The 12,163-nt window shown below is 42.1% G+C and overlaps 1 long non-coding RNA gene and 1 pseudogene across 30 annotated transcripts; both read left to right on the plus strand.

Annotated features, from left to right (window-relative positions):
• The first annotated feature begins 568 nt into the window (after positions 1 to 568).
• Positions 569 to 8,925, plus strand: LOC123086229 (uncharacterized). Of its 30 annotated transcripts, XR_006440719.1 has the most exons (12): positions 575 to 701; positions 954 to 2,836; positions 2,944 to 3,023; positions 3,520 to 3,577; positions 3,976 to 4,023; positions 4,889 to 4,950; positions 5,388 to 5,468; positions 5,601 to 5,783; positions 6,051 to 6,188; positions 6,925 to 7,019; positions 7,895 to 8,068; positions 8,359 to 8,925. It is a non-coding gene; the product is annotated as an uncharacterized lncRNA (long non-coding RNA). The 30 variants fall into 30 exon arrangements; XR_006440716.1 differs by having other exon boundaries at positions 3,976 to 4,950; XR_006440715.1 differs by lacking the exon at positions 5,601 to 5,783 and having other exon boundaries at positions 3,976 to 4,628.
• Positions 8,926 to 9,147: 222 nt separating this feature from the next.
• On the plus strand, positions 9,148 to 11,436 carry LOC123083835 (probable glycerol-3-phosphate acyltransferase 3; annotated as a pseudogene).
• Positions 11,437 to 12,163: the final 727 nt, after the last annotated feature.

Consider the following 12,163-nt stretch of genomic DNA (forward strand, 5'->3'; position numbering starts at 1 on the left):
TCGTAATTTCGCTACGGGATATAAAAGCCCAATGCCCATAGGGTTTCCCCCCAATCGTCTTCCTCCCTCTTCCTGTTCACGGAGGGGGAGCCGCCGCCGCCCCTTCCCCTTCCAAAGCTTGCGCTCTTCCTCTCTTCCCCGCCCCCACGCGCCGCTGGCCGCCAGCCCGCCGACTTCTTCGCCTCCGGGAAGCACCGCCTTGTTTTCTGTTCGGCGGCGGCCGTTGTCGAGCTCGAGCCCGGGTGCGGTGGCGCGTTTTTGAGCATGGCTGCGGCCCGAAGCGGCGGGGGTAGAGGCGCAGGGCGAGGAGCACCCGCCGGAGGCGCTCGATGTGGCTCCCCCGTCACCCCTTCTACGCTGACTGCAGATGCTTCCCCGTGGCCCCTCCTTCTCCTCCATTGCCAGGCAGGGCTCGGCTCCAGTTCTACTCTAGGCCCTCTCTCTCTCTCTCTCTAACTGCTACTGCATCCATCATCTAGGAAGCGCTACTCTTGTGTAATATTTTTCGTTCGATTTGTTATCTACCGGTGCTCATCTAGGTCTTCTGTTGCCGTTCGATTTTTTTCTGTTCTAGGGTTAGGATTTGCTATTGGATTGGTGACTGCCGTGAGCTGATAACATATCAGGTCACTATGATCTCCCGTCCCTATTGATCGAGGATGCTTTGGTGGTTCTGCCTTTGCTCGGCCATCCCATTGCAGGTGCTCATCTTATCCCGTCTTTCTCTGTCCGTATTTTATTTTAGCTCCTGTATTTTGAGCATGGATTGTGCCTTAATAAATCTACTGTTATTGTTAGGCTTCTTTTTGTGGGGGGTTTGCTTATTTTTGGTTTTCATTGTTAAAATCTTGTGCTGCTCACTTACTTTGTTTTACCAGTCATTCACCTATTTTACTGATAATGGACTATCTGTTGAGTATCTTTTTTTGGAGCTAATCTCATATTTTCTTCAGGTTGCCACCAATGGGAATACAGCCAGTGGACTGGTTTTGCTTGTCAGCGACCAGAACAAGAACAAGTCAGTTCTATCTATACATATTCAACTTTGGGGATGATTGGAGGCTCTGTGTTCATAGTTTATATGGGTCATCTTTATATCTGGGCCATGGTAGCTGTGAGAGCTTTTTAACCTACCCAAAAGATCGAGCGAAGAGAAGCAACTGTCAGGGCTCAGGCTGCTGAATTGGTAGCTTATATGGCATTCTGATTATACTATTATTTTGAACCAGAAAATTGTCAATGACTACATATATCTTTGTGGAAACAAGTTTCATCACTTCCTCACAGACACTTCTTCATGGCATTCTTAGTCGGGAGCTTGGTAACAGCTTAAACTTCAGATCATTTGCTGTATAGGGTTGTCAGCAGCATAATAAAGTGCCTGAAGTTTATTCGCTATTTTTCTTTATATTGCAGGTAAGGCTCAATATATCTTTCAGTATGCAAATAATTTCCAATGATGACGATTTGTTTAAAGACTTCCATCTCGTTTTAAGAATATTTTTATCCTATAATATGTGTAAAGAGCTTATCGAAATCAGAGTAATAGACTGTATCGTACCCATGACATTTAAAGCCTGCTTGGTACTGAATATTGCAGGGAGATGCACAGTACATATAAAACTATGTAAGAAAAACTGTTTCTTGCACATTTAGACGGATTGTGATATAACTTATATATTCCATTTTACTGTAGTTTAGCATGCTGTACAATCCTGCTATCCATGGATGATTGCGCCTGTTTCTTTCATGCGGTCCATTTTCCCTTCAGGATATGTTTTGAAAACATGTTATCATGTAGATTTGTGCAGTCATGGTCAACTGGTACAGATATGTATAGTTTCAAAAGAACATTACAGATATGTATAGTTTCAAAAGAACAGTATGACAACTAATTATCGCTGACTTGCATCTCTCTTTTTGTTGTGTTGATTGCTTTTGCCAAGTCATTTTGTCCTTTACTATATTTAGTTATTTACCAATGCTTAACAATACCACTTTTGCTTGGCTATAGTAGATCTTGCAGGTTGTATGATTCCTTTTATACTTCCAAATTTTTATTAGTTACCACTATATACTTCCAAATCTTGTACTGAATCTGCTCAATAGTAGAACAGAGTTCAGTTATCTGAATCATAGCAGCACACACATACACCGCACTTCGTAATGTCATTTACTAGGGGTTGCATTAGGGTATTTTATTTCCATTATAAACTGATAATAATTATGAGTTTAGTAAGGTAACAATAATCTGGGTTATAGCAGAACATTAGGTGTGGTATGCTTGTATGAGTAGAATGTAGAGTTTATAAATGAACTAAAATCTGAGAGCAGGAAGTGGTAGGTTTAATTTCAGTTAGAAGAATTGGTGTACTGCAGCATCATATATTCAGGTAATCCCTTGCATTTTTTTGCCATGTTCAAGCTTTATACATCGTTTGTATATGCATAAAGTACGCAACATAAACTGGAGTTCGTAGTGTCAGGAGTAAGAAGGGTGCAACTAAGTAGTAGCATGTTACAGGATAAGAACGGTTGTTTAGTTTAACAATGCCCTTTAACAGTGTAACTCCAAAGAGGTCGGATAAAATGAATTATTGATATATCTGAACTCTAGAGTATAAGATGCATCTTCCTACGCTTCCTGAGATCACGGTTATCGTACCTATTTATTTGAGATATGCTAAATGTTCCTTTGATAGTAGATGCAACTTGCAGCTTTTGTGGACGTTCGTTTGTTTGTGGGAAATTTTATCTCTTCCCTACAGTCAAAGCTCATGTGCAATTTGGAGAGAAATGCACGCATGCTATCGCTGCATTTGACAATTCCTTTTAGGTGAAAAAACCTGGCTTTGTTTTGTTCCTTTTTGTTCTTTGTTTATTACTGTTAATTGCTCAGAGCGATCGTTCCCAAAGTAGTGTTCAACAATTAGTCATTTGCAGGTATCAAGCCAATAGCGGCTTACGTTTCCTGGTCATTTTTCTCTTGGAAATGGAAGTTGTTGCTTCCTAGGTGAGCTGAGGTGATAACTGAACTCTCTTCTACTATTGAGCAGATTCAGTATTCACGTATATTTTCATTAGCCCAAGGATAGTTTTTATTGTGTTGTGGCTGTGGGCATCTACCGAAAAAATAAAAGAGGATGAGCGAGACTACTACAGCGAGAGACAGTGGCCATGAAAGCTATGGAGTAGATCGAAACTTGCTTTGTGTAGTAGTTCTGAGAGTAGATCTGAGAGTAGATCCAAACTTGCTTTGTGGAGTAGTTCTAGATTAGCAACATCATGCTGCCTTGCAATTTTCCCTCTTCTGTTTGACCCCTTAACCTGTTTCTGGGACATCCGAAAAAGTTGTTGTCCACTGTTTAGGTTTGTGAAATTTCATTGCATCATTTGTTCATTTCACTCGCATTTTCCACATGTTCTAATGATTAACGTTGTTCGGTTTTGGGTGATTCCATTCTGTGATGCAATATGATATGCCACTGATTGCTTCTCCACTGTCTGCAATCCTTTTAGGCACGGGAATGAGTTTGCACCTACTGTTGGATTCTTCCTTACTACCCACCCGTCTCAGGTACTTGCCCCTATTCCAAATCAAGTTCATCACCTTTGAAGTACGGTAATTTATATATCCCCTTTTATTGTGTACTATAGTTTAAGAGTTTTCTCCGGAACTGATGCTATAACTTCTTAAACTACAGTTACATGTATATCCGAGTCTGAATCAGATAACTCACAGTGCTCATGTGTATTTATGTATCAAGATTCACATTTCCTGTCTATAGAGTGGTGGGTGAAAAATAGTTAAGAAAACAATGCACCTGGAAGATGTACTATACTTGGAAAGAGAAGAGCCAAACAAAGATTTTTCATACTGTGTTGGAAATTTCGAGCGGTCTTAGCTGTCAGAATTCTGATAATTACACACAATTGCTTGTTTACATGTACTCATCTCCTGCCTGATATTTCCAGGTGGTCGTTCGTAGATGGCATGCTCAAGAGGAACACATCATATTACATGTGAACACTGATATCTTTGAATGGCCTTACATGTGGACACAACAGCCTGAACTTAAATAGTACAATCTATAATTGTAGCTAGCACATCAACAAACAGCCATGTGAAAACATTAGTTTGCTGCCTTTATTGCATTTTTTGGAGCCGTAATTCTTTTATAGCATTTCCTTGCCTTTATTGCTTTGAAAAACACCATTGATCATAAGCTGATTGCGGCAGCAGGGTCGGATATTTAAGCATACCTAGGATATTTATATTTTAGTTGGCAAATAGTTATGCCAATTTTGTGATTTATCTATTTCTTTCACCTTTGGTCATAAGCTGATTGCGGCAGCAGGCTCGAGCTTGTGTGTTAATCAAAAAATTAATTAATCCGCTACCGGTGAGAAATGTCTCCGGTGTGGTGCAAGTTAATATATTCTGTACACATAAATAGTTAACATAGTCTGTACCTGCCTCTTGGGTGATTTTGTGAGTTGTGATAGATTGCTCCTGATGATGCCTCCTCTACAAATTTCTAGGATTCAAGGTCCCCTGACCTTGGCCAAGGACTATGACATGGAGTGACCTATTAATGTTGTTGACACATCTTCTCTACATTTATCCTGTATAAGCTCGTGTGTCATACTTTATTTATATACACACATATACCATGTGCTTATGTTGTTATGAACACTTCTCCATACAATTTGATCTTAGAGTACATGGCTATATCTTGATTAAAGAATATCAAGCACTCCAATAGTCATAATTAAGACGTACATATTTAAGTACTCGAGCATATGGAGTATCTCATTACCTTCGCAGATGTGATCTCAATGTTATTTCGCTTCCCATCTTTTTATTGACAGAGATGATATTTTACAGGTATAAGGATTCACTTCGATTGCAGTTTCCCTACCCGAAGTTCATCCACGGCTACTGGACTGGTTAGTGCACTTCCTGCCAAGATTCATCATTGCCGTTATCTATTTGATTTGTGTAATCCACCATGCAAGCACACTTTTTTTTTCTTTCGAAATAAAGTGAGTAGTGCATATACAGCATAGCTAAGCCTTCTATATTCTTTCATTGAATGGAATTTACACACAAAAAATGACTTGCTATGTGAGAAGAATAGCAGTCCGTTAGTCAGGAAACAACCGGATGACTTAAGATATTTTGCATTTCCAGATTGTGCACATCTTAGCTCAGATCGGCAACTCTACTTGTCATGTTCTATATGGACATCCTCTACTGGTTCTGTAAAATAAATAACAAGTTGATTTTATCCATTATACATAAATTCTAATGTAATGGGCAGCTATTTTCTATTAGTATACTTGAAATGATATTGAGGTATGCTCCCCTGGTTTAATCCATGTAGACTGACACTTGAGCTTTGATCATGGATGCATGAATATGACATCAGTCCAAATATTCCAGACATAAAATGTTCTTGTGAGAGGTAATTTTTTGTGCTGGATGGATATTTGTGTATAGGAAAGATAAATTTATTCTTTATTAACCTACGGTTCGATGTATAGCGATGGGAGTGAGCTGTTTAGTTAATGATCTTGCTTGTGTTGCTGTGGTTCAGGTTCCTTTTGCTTCAGATAAGAGCTATAAAAGAGTTAATTTATTCTGAAACTATTAAAGCTGGGGAGTGACATCTTTTTGTGGGGCTGCATTTTTAATGGTTCATTATTTTTAGATTCAACCATCAAGGATTTAGTGACCTGCTATAAAAGGCTTCAACAGGCTGTTTGAATTACTGCCTTAGGTTAGTAAAATTTGAACATGTGACTTTATCTTAGTGCCAACCATCAAGGATTCAGTGACCTGTTCTTAATGATATATAGAGGAGTGGGCAATAGTGCACAGTAATAATAAAAATACATCATGTGTGTGTGCATGACACATGCCCATGATTCATAATGATTTGCGGCAGTCTTGGAAGAAAATTTCCCATTGTTGTTCATCCCGTTTTGAGTGTTATTTGCAAAGTTCATCCGTTAGTGAAAGGAACATTTACTCTTCTTTGTTTTAGTGTTGTCTCCCTACTTTTATGGCAGAGAATGGCGTGGCACCGATGATTGATGGAGTAGGATTTAACCAAGCTTGGTGTTACCAAGCTACACCCGTTATCACCTGAAGTTATCTCACGCCAAGCGAGGATCAACATTGGGTACAGAGTTGAAGTCTTTTAGTTTGCATACAGTAAAGCTGCTTGGTTCCTCATTCATATTTGGATCCACCTATTATTTGTTTCTATTGATTTATAAGTTACACTAATGAGATGTTCATTAAAAAATAGTTCCATGACTTCAGATAATTGATCGAGAATAGTGCTAATGAATTGTTTTGGCTTCCTATGCATTAAAGAAATAGTTCCATGACTATTATTATTGCATCATCTAATCCATGAATATAGACAATTAGATAATTTGTTCCTTGACTTGCTCTGTTTGGAACCTTCTCTTCTCTGTTTTGGTGGTGAATGTTGAGGTGGTCCAAGCTCAAAACAGAAAAATGTTTAGGTGATCCAAGCTCGAAACGGAAAAAATGTCCACGTGGTCCTTTTCCATGTGCTTGTGCTTGATATTCGTTTTTAACTGTGCAATGTTTCTTTTTTTCAAGAATGAGTTGGAACGTACTATCACTATAACACTGGGTTATGTTAATGCAAAATCTTTAAATGTGAGGATGCGTATGTCCATTGGCGAGGTTACAAGTATGCTAAATTACTAATCATCTGCCGAATTTAGTGAACTTGCTTTTTACACGACGGCCTTCTGTTTGTGTCATCCTATTAGATGAAGTGTTCCGAATTTTGAGTAGACAACTTATTTACCTTTGTTATTTTGTGTTCTGTGGATGGAAGAGAACAATTTCTTTCTGTATGAGTGTGACACTTCTTGCAGAGTTAAAGGTCATAGTGGAAACGCCGCTTGGATTGCTTCTGGACTTCCACAGTGACACTAGGATGTTCCAAGGCCAACTTGAGCTCCTCCTTGTGGTAATGTTAGCCGACGAGCTTCTTCTACCTCAACTATGTGGATGTCCGCCAGTGAGATATATAGTCTCTACATTTCCATCATGCACAGACTTTTTATGCACGATGCTTCCGTGGATTAGGATATGAATTCGATGCTCTTACGATGATTTTACTTTTTTTTGTTTTCTTTTCCTTTCGTTCTGCCATTATATCATTATATCTCAATAGGTCCTACGATGGAGGTTGAAGGGTAGTTTGATTTGAATCATGCTTGGTTGAATCAATATAGTGGTTTTGACTTTATGAACAACCAGATCATTTCTCTGGATGCCTTGTGCATATATAATTAGCTCTCATCTTTGGTTTAACTTTGGAACGAAAGTATTCACTAGAGGAGATTCATGGTTGCAGTATCTAATTTTATTGGTCTGTTCTAACTTTAGAATGAGAGTAATCACTAGAGGATTGGATTCATGGTTGCAATATCTAATCTCTATTAATTTACTTTTATATATTATGAACTTCAGTTTCTTTATATGCCAAAACAAAACCACTAATTTGGAAACCTCTGTCAGTGTTGAATAATTAGGCACATAATAAAGGTGAGATGCCTTTACTTTGCTTCATCGCATAGTGTAATCAAGTTTTGTGAAGAAAATCTTGGAGGATATCTATGAATAGTAGGCTTATTATGTTTTCTGGGTGCGATGTAGAATAGTAAGATAAATTTTTTTACTCTTATCTTTTATATTATTTTATGTTAAAGAGGTTACACTTTATCCACATCACTGAATATTGTCCAAAGCGATTCTCCTTCATATAGGCCAAATTATTTTCTCCATATCCATGAGGCACACTATTTGAATAGTTTGCTAACCCGATATGTCCTTTAGCAGATCCGTGTGTTGCAACATGCAAGAAAATCAAATGAAGGAGTGTGGACAAAGACAAAGTTATATATCAAGCAAATTAGATGAAGGCGTGTGGACAAAGTTATATATCTAATGGTCGACCATGTAGTTTACTACTATGGCCTGCTTTTGGTTTCTATCATACCAAACCTTGCTTAGGTATTTAATGTCACATTTTATAAAAAATGCGTGGATGGCATGTAGATAGTCATTTTTATATATTTTACGAGGTCATTACTGTTGTGAGTATCTACCATCACCTACCCTTTGAGTAATATCAGATATATTTCTATCCTGAGATATATTGAGTGATATCAGCTCTTAATAGAAAAGGAGTTATATCAGAAGTTTGATCATTGAACTTCTTTTGAGTAATTCCTTGATACATTTCCATCCTGAGATAATCTCTACATTTCCATCCTGAGATACATTTTTTTTTCTATTATCAGGTTAGCGAAAACGGGATTACGTAGGAGTTGAGGTTTGGCAAGTAGCATCTCTTTGATTAAGTCCAAACCATAATTGAGAGGCATTGCAGTCGTGGGTCAGTTCATAGATAATGCTATGTTTTATATGGAATACTTCAATGGTTTTATTACCGGGTTGGATATGAGTGCACCCGGATACGGACAAGAGACCAACAATAACAAATAATTGATCAGGCTTTGTAAAAGCGGCAGGGATCAAATAGTATCATATGTGCCATTGCCTTCGAAATTGAAAAGGGGAGACTGTCGCTCACTGTCCATCAGCTTTAGAATCGCAAGTGCATCATTGTTTACACATAAATCGTTCTATACAATGTATCTAACGGATTGACGGCATCAGGTTAATGTGACATGTCGCCTATGAAGTTGATCGACAAGGCAGCTGAATGAAGCAACTTATTAGTATGTCTAATAGCTATGGCTATGTAGTTTTTTACCTTTTTATGTGTTCCTGCTCTTGGTACTTCCTCTCTCATGTTCGTGATCTTAGTACCAAACTTAATTTCAAGTGGTTAGTTTTTGTGGTCTCATGAGCGCACTAAATCGAATGCTGCCTTATTTCTCGTGACGATGTCAAACTCAATGATGTTTTGCTCCTATTGCGTGTGAATGTTTCTTCTTCTTATTAGTTCGTTGTATCCTGTTTGAATACGTACGCTAAACCTGGTTTTCTACTAAATTGAGCATTACCTGTTTGGACACTTTGTTGTGACCGGCACCCTTGCGCTAAGGCGCGTTTCTGATCTAGTATATACTGTAAAGCTAGGTGCAGCTTGCTCACCATAACAAGCTAGCGCATCTATCCACCATGGCCAAGAAGCCGAAGCTCTTCTTCGCCCTGCTCTCCTTCCTCCTCCACGGGACTAGGCCTCCGATCTCCAGCCGGGTCATTGCCACCGCCATGACTGAATCATCACCGCACCCTTCCTCGCTGCACCACCTCGGCAGATCCTCACATCCTCCCATGGCAGAGAAGATCGCCGCCGGGCGAACCCTCGTCCTCGACGTGGACGCCGCGCTCCTCCTCCGGTCGTCGTCATCCCTCTTCCCCTACTTCATGCTCGTGGCTCTGAGGCTGGAGGATACCTACGAGGCCTCGTACTTCTCCTCCTCTACCCAATCATCTTAAGCATGGGCCGCACCAGCGATGTGGCAGTGAGGGTGATGGCCACGGTGGCCTTCTGCGGGCTGCGCGCGAGCCGGTTCCGCGCCGGCCGCGCCGTGCTACCCAAGTGGTTCATGGAGGACGTGGCGGCTGAAGGGTTCGAGGCGATGAGGATGAGCGGCGCCACTGGCGGGCGGAGAGTGTGCGTGACGAGGCTGTTGCCGAGAGTGATGGTGGAGGGGCTCCTGAGGGATTACCTCGGCACCGAGGCTGTCGTCGGAAAGGAGATGAAGGTGCTGTGGGGGTTCTACACCGGTCTAATGGCGGAAGAAGACGAGGTGGTGTTGGTAGAGGAGAAGAAGATCATGGCGGAGGGTGATGATGCTCTGGGATTCTGCGGGTCGTTAGAGTTTCTCTTGCATCCTCTTTCACGTTCTTGCAAGGTACGTAGTGTAACATAAATCTCCATCTAGCAAGCTACGTGTTTTCTCTTGGCAATCACTCCCGAAAAAAAAAACTAATCACTATATAAAGAACGGCACCATACTCTTTATACATACATGTGTTTGTGTGTCTGTTAATTACACCCAAAGAGAAATCTAAATGGAAATATGCGAAGTACGGAGTAGTACGTGTATGCATGCACATTTCATCTGTCAAATAAGTTGATGCCGTGCTTATCATGTAATCCGTCACCTACGTACACATGCTTTTCTACCTTTTGCTCATAATCGGTTGGTCTCTTACTAAATACTCTAATAAAGTATCTTTCTCCGTCTCATAATGTAAGACACCTTTTGAAACTATACTAGTGTCAAAAAAGATCATATATACTTTGATGAACCTCTCACCGCTCACAATTGTGATGAACGAGTCGATGTCTTGTACCATTTGTCACGAGCTTACCTTTTGTATGACACTTTGTCAAAGATATCACGCAGTACAACACATACTACATGAGTTGTGACCCATTTACTCTGCTCTCTGGGTACGACGTCTAGGATATCTACCTCGCGACAAGAGGCGACAGGGCCACGTGGCAGGCGCTCCCGAGGAGCAAGTACCCCAAGGCCGTGGTGTTCCATGACGGCCGTCTCGCGTTCCGGCCAACCGCTGGCAGCATGCTCGCCATGTTCATGTGTCTGCCCTTCGGCGTTGCCCTTGCCTCCGCTCGCCTCACCGTCGCGCTCACCGTGCCATATCGATATTCCACGCCGATCCTGGCGGCCACCGGCATGTCATGGCGGCTCAAGGCCGGCGATCGGCCACCGCTGCAGACCGCTGGCGTCGAGCGAGGTTGCCGGCGCGGGCAGCTGTTTGTGTGCAACCACCGCACTCTCCTCGACCCGGTGTACGTGTCAGTGGCGCTGGACCGACCGGTGCGCGCCGTGTCGTATAGCCTCAGCCGCCTCTCGGAGCTCATCTCTCCAATCGGCCGCACCGTGCGGCTGACACGAGACCGCGACGCCGACAGACGTGCCATGGCCCGACTCCTGGACAGTGGGGACCTCGTCGTCGTCTGCCGCGAGGGCACCACCTGCCGCGAGCCGTACCTGCTCCGGTTTAGTCCACTTTTCGCGGAGCTCAGCGACGACGTGGTCCCCGTGGGCGTCGCCGTCGAGACGGCCATGTTCTACCCCACCACGGCGGGGGGCCTCAAGTGCCTCGACCCGTTCTTCTACATGGTCAACCCGAGGATGTGCTACACGGTGCAGTTCCTGGACCGGGTGCGCATGGCGGTGGTCAGGGAGGGGAAGGTGCCGAGCGCCGACATAGCCAATCTCGTGCAGAAGAAGATCGGAGATGCGCTTGGATACAGCTGCACCATGCTCACCAGGAAGGACAAGTACCTCATGCTCGCCGGCAACGACGGCGTCGTCCGCAAACTAGACGGCAAGTGCTCGTCTGCTCCAGCGGGGAGGACGGACAACTGATGATGAATCATATCTACAGCTGTCTATTTTCTCCTTACACAGTTAGCCCCGTTTGATAGCTCGGTTTTTTCAAAGTATTATGACAATACTGCAGTTTTTCAAAATACCATGGTTTAATTTACCGTGAGCTGTTTGACAACCACAAAAAACTGTACTATTTATACTGTGGTATTGTCAAAACCGTGGTATTTCCTTTGCATTAAAAAAGAACCCTGGACCTCTTTTTTTAAAACAGAGCACACAAAAAAAACAAGACTGTTCGTTATCGCCTTCCTCGCTCCCAAGCCATCACAGCCGCCCTGAAGATCGCCGGCCATGGGACAAGCCAAGAGAAGGCAATAGAAATAAAAAGAAAGAATTTCTTATTTAACACTATTTTAAATTTCGTTTCCTCATTTGACACTGAAAACTTTTTTCTTCCTATATAACAATGAGTCTAAATTTTATGCTTTTTATGACACTTTCATTTATTTTGAGCATAAAAGACACTTGAAAAGATCTTTTTGCCCCTCATGTAATATGTGCGTGTGCGGGACAATAGCAAACACAACATCAGTACGGGGCAGTATCGCGCACACACACACAGCAGCACATACACGCACAACAACACACACGCATGCGCGCACACACAACAGCACACAGTGGAGAAGCCACGTTATACGTGTAGTGGCTTGACTACATAGGCTTTTGGTACGTCGTTCCCGCATACCACGCTAGTGAACGAACG

The sequence above is a fragment of the Triticum aestivum genome, chromosome 4A (genome assembly GCF_018294505.1).
Source record: "Triticum aestivum cultivar Chinese Spring chromosome 4A, IWGSC CS RefSeq v2.1, whole genome shotgun sequence".
NCBI classification, from domain to species: Eukaryota; Viridiplantae; Streptophyta; class Magnoliopsida; order Poales; family Poaceae; genus Triticum; species Triticum aestivum.